Source organism: Cryptomeria japonica, chromosome 3, assembly GCF_030272615.1.
Source record: "Cryptomeria japonica chromosome 3, Sugi_1.0, whole genome shotgun sequence".
In the NCBI taxonomy this organism is placed as follows: Eukaryota; Viridiplantae; Streptophyta; class Pinopsida; order Cupressales; family Cupressaceae; genus Cryptomeria; species Cryptomeria japonica.
In genome coordinates this window covers 816,401,174-816,414,763 of record NC_081407.1, presented here as the reverse complement: position 1 = coordinate 816,414,763, position 13,590 = coordinate 816,401,174, and positions in this window count along the sequence as shown.

The following is a 13,590-nucleotide window of genomic DNA, read 5'->3' as shown; positions in this document are numbered from 1 at the left end:
AATCTGCATAGTTAAGATGCAATTAGAAAAGTTTGCATACTATACAAGAAACCTGTTAAGTCGGTTAACAAAGAAAAATCGAATACTCGGTGAAAACAGAAAATGAAGGAAATTGGCAAAAGGTGAACCAAGTGCATTTAATATCATGACCTAACTTGCACAGAGCCCGATAAGGTATTTTTGAGTACTTAAAAGTGTTTTCGTGGTCATTTTCATTCACCCAAGTTTTTGAGAAGCAGAGCAGAGCGAATCAAAGCGACCAAACTTCATTCAGAGTGAATTTCCAAGGTATTTGCATCACTCTATTCACATTGTTTAGCTAGTTTCTGATCTAGTCAAATTGCTAGTGTCTACCGAGTGTGAAGAGTTAGCTACTTGTAAACCCTAAGGATAACCTGTCGAATTTTACTCGAAATCTACCATGGCACCCAAGATCCAAGACCCTGTAGTTGTCCAAAATGTGGAGAAGCCATCTCTGAAGTGTTCCCTAACTCCTAAAGTCGCCTCAGAACCGGATGATAAAACTGTATTTTCACTCATCCCAGATCGAGTCTTATTGGTAGAAGATGTCAGATTATTTACCAAGTGTTGTGTTGAGGAACTCAGTCATGTAGAGATTAGTGACACATATGATGAACTGTGCACTGACGGCAAACTGGATAGTAAATTTGAACATATCAGAATCAAGGGATTAACTGAAGCCCTAGCCTATCCTTGTATGTTCAAACCCCAATGGGTTAAGTTTGTATTAAGCAGAGTACATGATGATTTCATGTGGCTACAAGAGCAACCGTTCAAGATCATGAAGGAAGTCATTCACCTGATCACCAGATATCCCATCTACGATCATGCTCATGCACAGAAAATGATATCACAAAAGGATCTAATCAGTCTAATTGGAGTAGAATCTGATTACCGAGGACTGAAATTGAATAATGTCACTAATGCTAAACTGAAATTTGCAATCAAAGTCATTGGTTACTGTTTCTTCCAATCTGGAAGGGAGAACAGTGTACCATGTGTTGTAGTGGACCTAGCCTACAAAATAGTAAAGAAGGGAATGAAAGTAGACTTATGTGAAGTGCTACTAAAGAACTTATTTGAGAACCTGAACACAATAAGGAAGCCAAAGAAGAACAACTCAGCAAACACACTCAAGTTCGGTTCACTACTTGTCTGTATGTTTTTCTATTTTGAAAAGTTCTTTCCCTCAGTCTATAAAGTAGTATGGGAGCTACACCAACCTATCACCCATCAAATCAATGATTACATCAAGAAGTTAGGAGATAACTTTAATGATGTCATGGATGATTACTTTAGCAAATTCCAAGAGAAAATGCACAACAGGTACAGGATCCCACCACAACTAGTTGAAAAATACAAGGATGATATATGTTTTGAAGTCAACACTAATTATTGCTATGTAAATGTTGTTGAACCAAGGATTCAGTCGTTGCAACCAATGGGTTATGAAATTGATTATGACATCACACAGCAACAAATTGATGCCTACCTATCATTGCCAAGGCATGCAATTGAACTAAGGTATGGAACCTATGAAGAGGTAAAGGAGAAAGTAAAAATGAGCATTGTAGTTCCTAAGGCCACAAGGAAAGCTACAAAGATGATAAAAGCTTTATCTGAAAATTCGGAGAAGAATCCTCATCTACACCTGTCAAAATCAATCTTGCCATTATCGAGGAAGAATCAAAAGCATAGGAGGCTGCAATAATATTGAGCACAGAGTTGCCAAAGGGAAAAGTTCTAAAAAGAAAGAAACAGAACATCACAAAGGCCCTGCCAACTCCACCAACAAAAAGACCCAACACCAGAGCATCAACTGCATCACCGAGCAAGAAACAAAAGACTGTTCCCGTCCCTAAGGTAACAAAGACTTACAAGAAATCTACTCGGAGACTCATTTTGGCAAAAGAGTCGAGTGATACAGAGTCTAATGATGCTAACAAATTCCAGATTGTGAAGAGAAAAAAGGCAAACATTCACAATGTTGAAAACTTTTGTGCCAATCTTAAGGAATACGGTGGATTTGCAGGATTTAGATATGTTAAGTACGAGTCTAGGAACAATGATGAGAAATGACAGATTGAAGAAGCTGTCATATGTACACTTTTGAAGTTTCGGTTAGCACCATTGGAACTAGCAAAGTCACTTCCAAGTGAACTCTACTCACATATTGATAATAGATGAAAATATGCAATGGATTCAGAAAGACAAATAAGAGAAAGAAGTCTTGTCCACTTATTTCATTACATGTCTGTAGCTGAAATCAAAGAGCATTTGTCGACATACAATTCAAAATTTCTTGTGAAACAGAGAGCCTTAAAATTGATGAATGGGCTATATATTGATGTGGAGAATGAGACTAAGGCCAAGTGGCAGGAGATCTTCAAACAAAAGGATGTCGGTAAACAATCTCAAATTGAAATTGTTGATGTCACCAAGCAAGATCCAGATGTCACTGAGCAAGGTCTAGACCCAGTTGACACAATACAAATTGATGAAGATGTAATGGATGAAGCCGTACTAGAGCAAGAAATGATTGAGGCACCACTTATGCAAAACTTATGTCTAGTGAATTGGTCTTAGAACAAGTTCAGCCTTATCCACCAGTGAAGCCAACAGTACCAACCAAAGCCCACAAGGACACCGAACAAGTTACCAAAAGTAACAAGTCTGAAGCTGCAGCAGAAACAACAAAAGATCAATCGTCTTAGGGACAAACAAGCACAACAAATATTATAGCAGAGACCCCTAGCACCGAACCATCCAAAGACACTGCAACTGCTATAGGAATAGTGCAAAGTGTTGCATCTACCGAGCAACCTACTGAGGGATAGCAAGCCTCACAAGCACTTGTCTTAGTGCCCTAGACAAAAGGAAAAGAGAAGAAGGTGAGAAAACATGGTTTTAAATTTGACTTATCTAAACCAATCGTGTTGCCCAATGTCGACATCTCCAAATTAAAAGGGCAAGCACTCACTAAATTAAGTGAACTATGCAAAGCAAAGGCCGAACAGGAGAAACAACTAGCAATACAGAAAAAGAACAAGGTACTTCAAAAGGTTAGGACACTGCTCACAAAAATGCTACCATCAGCAACAGTGTCAACCGATGTGCCATCCATATTCAGTTGGATGAACTCCTTAATTAGATTGAAATATCTGGAGTTGATGCATCTGAATACCTAAGAAAGCTCAAGGATAAAGAGCTCACAGCAAAAATGATAGAGGAAGTCCAAAAATCAATCGCTATTGGCAAGGTAAAACTTGTCAAATTCATTGCTGAGTCGACCCCTCAACTCAAGCACATTCTTTATTTATTCCAGAAATTGTGTACATTTTCTTTATTTATTAAAGCCATCAAAAATAAATCTGATGCAATTGAGAAAGAGATCATCGATCTCTCATCCAAGTTGACCACTAAGCCTAATTTAGTTCAGAATTTTTAGAAAAAGCTACAACAGCTCATGGCCCAACAGTTAGAATTGAGGAATGAAGAGCATAAAATTAGGATGGATATAATGACCCTTCAAACATTAATCCTTCCTCATCTCTCATCAGTCCAAGAGCAGCTTAACCGAGCTACAAGCTTATCAACTACCCAAGAGGGAAGTACTCTTGATGGCTTGATATCACTCTTATCTGATATTCAAGCACAGAACTCATTAATGGAAAGTCTCAAGGACTCACTCTCAGTCACCCTCACTGACACCTGGACCAAGTATAAGACTATTTTTTATCAGTTACGTCCTCCGGATGCAAATTAAGTTTTTAATGTTTGTCAAAAAGGGGGAGTAATATTATGTTACTACACAGAGGAAAGTCGAGCAAAGGGGGAGTAATTCTACACTTGGAGAGTAGTACAGTTTTGATAACACAATTTTGAGTATTGTATACAAGGGGAGTATACCGAGCAGAATATACAGAGCATTCAGAGCACACAAGTACAGTACAGAACTGAACCGAACATGTAAAATTCAAAGTTATGTACAGGATAATGATAAGGGGAGTATATCTGCATATACTATTGACTATTGTACATATTGTCAAGTATAGTCATTTTGTCAAGTATATAATTTTTTTAGTTATGACTTTGTAAGTAGTTTTTGTCAAACATCTCAACTAATTTCAAAAGGGGAGATTGTTACTACTTATCAAATTGCCATTAGTTTCATATCCAAAGTCATACTATATTCTAGTCGGTTAGTATTACCGAATCATGCAGTCGGTACACACAGAGAAGTTGGTATGAACAGTCTAGTCGGTTATTGAAGAAAGCAGTCACAAAACACAGTATTCACCGAGCTATTTACCGAGTAAAGGTTCATGGCTACCGAGTGGTAAAGTTAACTCACCGAGTTGATATTCACCGAGTGAAATGTTTTACTAGATATATTGAACCTAGACATGCACATGAAAATGTGTTACAAGATCGAGGCACATCTAACCATTTTTGTATTGGAAATTGCACTATGAGATTATGTATGATTACAAGGCCAATCTAACCTATGAGATATTTTGTTTAGTTATTCATTCGAAGAATCTTTTTGTAAGATTGAAGCAATGAATTAGATCACCATTGTAAGAGATCTATATATACAGCATGATTCTAGGGTTAGATACATGATATGATATGACATGATATGATATGACATTATATGATGTGATAAGAGATGCAATGAAATAGCAGTGTGTATGCATGAAGAAAGACTGTTACAGAGACACAGAGAGGTCACCAAGAAGGTTATCAGTGAACAGTCGAAGAATAGAGTAAACAGAAGGCTTTACTGAGTTTCATTATGGGTTACCAAGGTATGCTACAAGCTAGGTAATCTTATTCAGAGCACATAGAATCTGCTTTAACATTTCAGATGTAAAGTTGCAGATATTTGTAATGAATATATTGTAATATTTTGAAGTTATAAGAGAAACCTTTAACAGGGTAAAAGACTCTAACCAAGTCTATAAATTGTAAATCCTTTAACCAGGTGCTACACTTATATAGTGTTGTAAAAATCCTTTAGTAAGGTAGATCTAACTGATCTTAATACTCTTAATAGGGTAAGCTATCAGAAATAGCTAAATGTAGCTCTAACCGAGCATTCTTTATTATTGCAGTAGTGCAATTGTGGGTGCCATCCCCACTGCAGTTTTTCTCTCTAACCAAGAGTTTCTGCGTGACCAAAATATATGTGTTATGGAGTGAATCATGTATGATTGTTATCTGTTGATTATAGTTTTATTTTATGTTACTACACTATTTTGTTTATGCATAATAGTAAGGTTATTACAAAGGAAAAGTTTTGGAGTACTGATTCACCCCTCCCCTCTCAGTACATTAGCTTTCTATATGGGGCTTAACATCTTTCCCTTTTTTATCCTCCTACAATGATATTATATAAAAAGTGTTTGCATCTTTCTAAATTTGAAATGAATTTTCTCTCCCTTCATACAAAGAATATCTCTCAAACTTCCATGCCTTCCTACAATTAAGTGGCAGCAATTCATTGGAAAAACATCATAAATAATGCTATCCTTATATGCACCGATCTAAAACTCAAATAAGGCTTATTCATTCACCACAATTGACTGATCACTATTCAACCAAAATTCTTTATATGGTGTTTCATGTTGAATCCTTTCCAAATTCAACTTATCAACCATTTCACTTGAAACCAGGTTATCCATAGAACCTGAATCTATTACCACATTGCATACCTTGTTTTTGCATTTACATCTTGTCCTGAGTAGTACCTTCCTTTGTGTCTTCTCCTTCAGCTTAGCATATCTCTCTTTGAATTCTTTGATCTCCTTTGCCATGTTATCCTCTGGATGCATTGGGACTCTTCAACTTCCAACCTTCAACCAATCAACCACAAGAGATCTGAAATCTATGCTCTGATATCACTTTGATGTATAGGTACGAGGGTGATTACAAATAGCTAAAAACTAGTACCCAACTTACCACAACAAAGCAATCAATTAGGGAGATCTTTCTCCCAACTTACCTAATAGGTGACATAACACATTTTGAGAACATGACTCCCCAAGATTGTCTCCCTATTAAAATTTACTTCATGGGTCTTGCAACACATTAATAAGCCCAATCTAACAAGAGAATTGATCTCCCAACCTCCCAATACAACAAACCCTTCAACATCCAATACCTTGCTTGTAGCCCCAAAAAAGTGGTTTTTGGCACTTAACTCACTGATCCTTGAACTTTGACACAAAATAAAAATAGATTTAGACATATATTTGGAATTTACAAAACACATCAAAAATTAAGAGGTGGTTGTTTTGTAACATGTGTCTCAAAATAGGACTGACAACATTGCACCAAGGCCTAGTTAGGCCACTTTTACAAAGGAACCTATCTTCAATCACTTCTCCAATTGAAAAAATATGCTCACACCTTCTCCATAGGTTTGAAATAGCCTAAATCACTAGGTTTCAAGGTGTGGAACTTCCATTAAGTTGCCAATTTATAAAACCCTCAATTTAGCCCCTTTCAAGGAGGGTTTATAGGAAACCAATACTCCAGACCCTCTCTCAACTTGCCACCACTTTGAACACAACAAAATATACATGTACATGCTCAAAAGTTCATTATCTAGGCCTAGGTCACATTATTTCATGAAACATTCACCCTAAACCACCATTTCTAACTTAAAAATTCACAAAATTCCCAACTAGGGCGTCAAACCAAACCCTTAAATGACCATCTTTGCTCACAAAAGCACTCAAACACTCATTTCTTACCATATTGGTTTCATTCCACTTAGTTACAATATTTATAGTGGGTGGAATATGTTAACATCATATTTATATCCTCAAAACCCTTAAATCTCCCTACATAGACCTGCCTTCAGTAAATTCACCATTAATGCTTGAAACATAATAAAATACCTTTAGTCCAAAACCAAATTGGAGTTAATATATTCCTCTATCAGATGCAAGTAGTTTTTGAATCACAACAGTATAGTACGAACCTGTATAAAGATCTGTAACAACAAACTAACAATAAAAGTGCAAGGAAAATCATATTCTATTATGGTTTTAGCATACAAAATCCATGGCCAACCATTTTCTTGACCACCCAAGGCCCTTATAAATCCTTTTCCATCCTTTATTAATTACTATAACTAATTGTTAAACTTCATGCCCGTTGGACTTCCATATTTTGCTCCTTTTGACAATTTTGCAGTGACAACTTTTATAATATTTTGCAACTTGTGCAATATTTGCAATACAACACCTAAATGACCTTGTACACCTTTAAAATGGTCCACAATGACCTTATTGATGACAAAAGTAACAAAACACCTAAAAACCTATCACTGGACCTCACTTGAGCATATTTACACAAAATGGACTTGGTGTCCCTGCACCAAAGCTCTTGACAACCACATTAGAAACCACCTCCACAATAGACCTCAACTATGAAAACCTAAGAGTCACAACTTAGAATTTACAATTGATATCCACTTAAACTTGGAACTTAGATCACCTACAATAATAACTCAATATTCTAACCAACTAAACTCAACCCCTTATATAATTTTCTTACCAACTAAACCTAACTCTCATGGATTACATCTTTCTTCCATATAATACATTACATTTGGAGATTTGGAGTTGCAGAGATGATGGGAAACACGTTAATGTATTTGTGTTGCTTCTACTGCTTTTAGTCATCTTTCTTCTGGGTACTTATTTATTCATCTTTCTCAATTTAATAGTAAGATTAGAATTATAGTTATTTATCTCACAAAGTTTGAATTGATTGCTTTACTTTGTAAAGGATTACAACTGGGCGATGCGGATGAGTGTAATAAAAGATTCAAATTCTCTACATAATTTAATTTCCTTATTGAAATTTGTTATATTTCAAGATTATTGGTAACCATTATTTTGGAAATCTAAAATTAAGATTAATGGTGCTTAATTTGTGTGCATTTGCAATGTCCTTTACCTACTAAGAATGTTGCACTTTGCTTATTTAGTTGTTTCATTTATTTTGGGTGACCAAATATTGAGTTTTAGACTAAATATGAAATGGATAGGGAAGTTGATATTCATATCTTGACTTATCAAAATTGTACAAAAGTCATGCTTATATATACATTAAGCAAGGAATTTTTTTAAATGTTCCATGATGATATGTGTAATTTTTATTAAATTAAGAGCATAATGATTATTAGTAGACATGTCACTTAGAGTAGCATGACATGATATCATTAGTATTTATGTATGTAGATTACTTAGTCGATCTTTAGATAGTGTTGTTACTTCTCTGAAGTAATTGATTTTTCTAGTCTATTAGTTTATAGATAATCAAGCATCAATCTAGACCATACAAATATTGACAGTTAACTAATTTTTATATTCAGAAATTTGTATGGATTAGTCAAACTAGCTTTTATATTCATCAATTTGTATGGATGAGTCAGTCAACATGATAAATATTTAAGCCGATAGGCTTTAGTGTGGGCATTTATACCCGGAAAACTGTCAGCCTCTTTGGCAATTTTCTCCGGCGAAGCTTTCCGGCAACCTTGGACATGTTGTATTGACATTTTCGATAGTATCTTATTTCATGAGAAGGGGAACGAGGCATTTTTAAATTTACTTTTTTGGCAAGTTTTGTGCCAAGATTAGTTGTAGACATCGATGTGTTTACTGTGGCTTGATTTTCACGTGCCAACGCAGTTCCCAGGGGAAGACGTGGACATTTTAGGTGTGTAGTTGGTCATTATATTGAATAATGTTGAGTTGGGAGGAGTACGTAGGCTATGAATTTGGCAAGGTAGTAAATGTGATATTGTTCATGAGTTATGTTAGGTTTTGATGTATCATTTCTTGAACATTCGTGGCTCTACAAACACGATGTCGAAAGGGTTTTCTAGGAGTTGGTTTGTTGCTCAGATGGTTAAACATTGATGGCTCTATAAAGATGGTGTTGAATGGGTTTTTAGGTTGTTGCTTCAGTGTTTGGAGACCGTGGTGAAAGGGTTTATTTGTATCTGCATTTGTTGCTCTGATTTTTGAACATTGATTGCTTTGTAAATACGATGTTGAAAGGGTTTTTAGCTAGTTGTTTTGGTGTTTGGAGACGATGTTGGATGTGTTTTTTAGTGTGAAATGTTTTTTCACAATGTGGAGAAGTTGATGAGTTATTAGCGAGAAGGTTAGTATACTTCCTATTTTTGGATTCGAAAACAACTTTTGTATTTTATTATTTTGTCTGATATAACGTTTGTTATGTGGGCAAAAATCGGGTTTGAATAATCAGAGTTATGGTCTTGTATGCGAGGAGAGGATTGTGCCATGTTTTTAGCCCCGTTCTTTTGGTGTTGGTTTAACTCATAGGGAGTCTAGGTTATCTGTGCAAGTAAGCAATCATTTTGCAAAAACTATCAATTTATGTGCATCGTGTTGTCGGTTAAAAGGGTTTTAATAGAAGAAATGGGTTGTTTGGGGAAATTTATTGTGTTGTATTTTCCAATTTATAGATTAATATTCAGTTAGGTTTTAAGCAATGGTTTCGCAAACACTTTTGATTTGTGTGCATTGTGTTGTAGGTTTAAAGGGTTTTAACAGAAAATATGGGTTGTTTGGAGACATTTCTCGAGTTGGGTTTTGTAGTTTGCAGATATTTAGCCCAACTTAGATTTTCTCCTCTATCATTGGGTTAGAGTTTTGGGTGTTTATTTGATAAACCAAAAACTGTTGAATTGTAGCTCTAATATCTATTTCTATCATTGTTTTAGCGTATTTGTTTGGAAAACCAAAACTGTTCAATTGTGTGATGTGAAATTTATATTGTTTTGTATTTTCTTAAATTTTTCATTGTTTTATCAAATATCATTGATCTGGTTGATTAAGATATTAACAAACATGGGTAGTTTGGGGTTTTTAATTGAATTGAAGCTGACATTAATTTAAAACACAGGATAAGTTTTAGGTAGTATTTCAAAAATGCAAAATATAATTTAGGTTCTATTTCAAAATCATTTTTTTATAATTGCAATCAACGTTATTTTCAACACAAAATAGCATGCTTGAATATTTGTCGAAATCCCCAGCTTTGATATTTGTCTCTGACCTTGATTTTGGGTTTTATTTAAGAATCAAAAACTATTAAATTGTGTGGTGACAAGATTTCATTTCCGCGTAGTATGGTAACACTTTGCTTGTTTAATCAAATTTTATTGTTTGTGTTCAATCCCCTTTGTCTAGTTTTTTATCTTCATAGCTATGGTTGGTGTCATTTATTCATCCTTCTTAGGAAATCTGGTTTCCTTGTGAAAGCATTGTTGCCTAGACAATTCCATTAGTTATGTTTATAGATTGTTTGTTGTCATAGTCATCCTAGTTATTTACAAGTTTACTTGCAATTATTCAACTATTTTACAAATTTAGTTGCATTTATGATAGTTGTTTAGTGGCATTAGATGCAGTAGCTTCCTTCTATTATTCATCCTTCTTATTTACATGTGTACTTGCATTTATTTGATATATTACAAATTTACTTGCATTTATCATTGAAGATTAGTGGCATGAAATGCACTAACTTCCTTTAAATTTTACCCCTAATTTGAGGAAAATTGCCTATGTAATCATTCTAGCCTGGAACAATCTGTTAGTTATGTTTATTGATTGTCTATTGACAGAATATGGCACTGCCTGTGAAATTATTTTTTCCTAGAATAATCTGTTGCTTATGTTTATAGATTGTATGTTGATAGAGTTTGACTTTGCACAACGTTGTTTTATGTTAGATATTTGAATTGTTGATCATAGTTGTGGTTCAATGAAAATATCAGAATCTTCTTTATGTGATTACGTTGTATCCTTAAACCATCTATTTTTTGCATAGTCTATTTCGAACCCAGCTCAATCAATCACTAGCGAAATATGAATAGCCCATTGTGCATACCATGTTATATACATTCATATATGTGTGTGTGTGCGTACGCACATGCACACATGTACATGAACATACATAAATATGTGCCTCTATATACATATATATTTGTATATATATGTATATATCCACATATATAGATGCATACATATACATGTGTTTGTGTATACATATGTATATGTATATATATGTGTGTATGTGTATATCCATATATGTTTATATACATGTATATGTATGCATATTCACATACACATATCTAAACATATATATATATATATATATATATACATATATATATATATACATATATATATATATATATACACATATATATATATATACATATATATATATATACACATATATATATATATATATATATATATATATCTGTGTGTGTGTGTGTGTGTGTGTACACACACATAGATATATATCTTGTTTCTTTACTCTTCTCGATTTTAAATTTCTTATTTTGAAAGGCTACAAAATTGAAACCTTAAATAGTATTGAGAAATTATCCATAAAAGGAATTTCAATTAAAACTATGCACGTGTTGGAAGATAGTTTCCAACATTTACACATCAGTGGTAGGAACACATAAATTCTAGAGAACATTCTTAATACAATTACAGCTGGCTAACTGGAATAATTTTGAAATTATAAGCTTAAGGAGAATGGTCAAGGTGTACTACAAGTCTAAAATGTAAAATAGACATACTCCAAATGCAAGTTAGGACCATTATTTTGATAACAGTTTTGAATCTCATTGAGATTGGGCAAATAGAAATATTGACGCTTTTTATTAAAAAATATATGAAAATCCTTTTTTCGACAAAGTGATATTGTACAAAATGTGATCAACGTTGAGTGGAAGTACAACATATCTTAGGAGTAAATATCAAGATTAGAATATGATAAAGAACAATGTATGGAGGAAGAAAGTAGATCAGAAAAGCCCCAAGAAGGTAGTGTTTGCATAAATTTAAGGATTTATAATGTTGTTACTAAAGAGGAGTTGATATGCACATATATATATGTATGTGAGTACATATGTCTATATGTATATGTACATATGTGCACCCATATATAAGCATCTATTTGTAAACTAAACACACTTCTTGCTGCAAATAATTAGACATTGTTAATCTCTTGTATAGTCAAATAATGCTCATATTTTTCTTTTCTTGAATAGTGTGTCTTTAACTATACGTTGATGTTACTATCAATCTATGCATAATTCAAATATTTCTCTTTTTTAAAAACCTATTACTTTGAATTTGATATTTAAACTTTTTTTATTTTTCTTATTGTCCTATAGACATTGTTTGGTATTCAACAAAACCCCTTACTTGTGTTCTAAAGAGTTTTAATTGCTATGTTGTCACCAACAAGCTCTTCTGGTGCTTCTCAACAGCCTCTTCCTGAAGATTTGGTAAGCTGATACATTGTATGGTTTTACAGAATTAAGGTTTTGAGCATTTTTGTTTTGCGCTTAGACAGTATGGAATAGGTCTATCAAAGTTTGACTCACTTAGTCTTATTTAGATATTGTTCCTGTAGACACCTAAAATTGTCATGTCTAATTAAATAAATCTTTATTTATTTAATTAATTCATTTATCCTCTTCTAGCCTTATTTCTCATTTAAATAAATACATTTATTTATTTAAATTATCCTTTTCCTAAATTAAATAAATACTTTTATTTATTTAATTGATCCCACTTCTTCCATTAATTAAATAAATCTTTATTTATTTAATTAATTCATTAACCTTTTCTACCTATGACACATGTCATTCATCTCTTAATTCCTACACTACCTACCATTTCATTATTTTCTTATTTTCGCTACCTACCCACTAATCATAGCCGACCATTTATCTTTAACACCTCTCAATCTTATCCCTCTATTTCTTATAGTGTCTTCTATATAAGGAGATTCTTCTTTCACTATCAAGGCCTGGACCTATGCATTCTAATCAAGCATCCTAGCATTCGAATTTTCATATGCGATCCTACTTGTAACCACATTTCCATTTTTTGTTGAGCTCTTGTGCACACATAAAATCTGAGAGCAAATATATCAAGCAAGATCAATGGAGATAGGAAGAATGGAGATCCAAACCCTATTGGACATGTGATGGTATAATCTATGTAATTTCATTTGATTTGCATTGTCTTAGGTAATCTTCATATGTTATGGTGGATCTTTGTTGTTGTTAGGCTACGGTTTTGTGGTTGAGTCTATTTAGTCTTTCAATATTATTGTTATCCATTTTCACCGTATACATTTTGGCATGCCCTGTGGGACTCTTGTCCCTTTTGCATTTAACATCTTTTGTTGTAGATTTTGTGCTTTTCAAGTTGCAGATCTGACATTTTCAACAACATTTCGATATTTTTTGCATTTGCGCACTTTCCGATCACGTTTTTTTTATTTTTTGTCGCGTTTGTGACATCTGGAATCGCGTCTGCATCTTCGACATTATTTCACTTTTTTTTGCAGATTGCGGGATCGCGTCTATGTTTCTGATAGTACTTTTTATTTTCCACATCGCAGGTTTTAATTATAGGTGTGTCTGTGGGTGATTTAATCACGTTTGTGAGATCTAGCCGCATCTGTGAGCATTTTAATCGCATT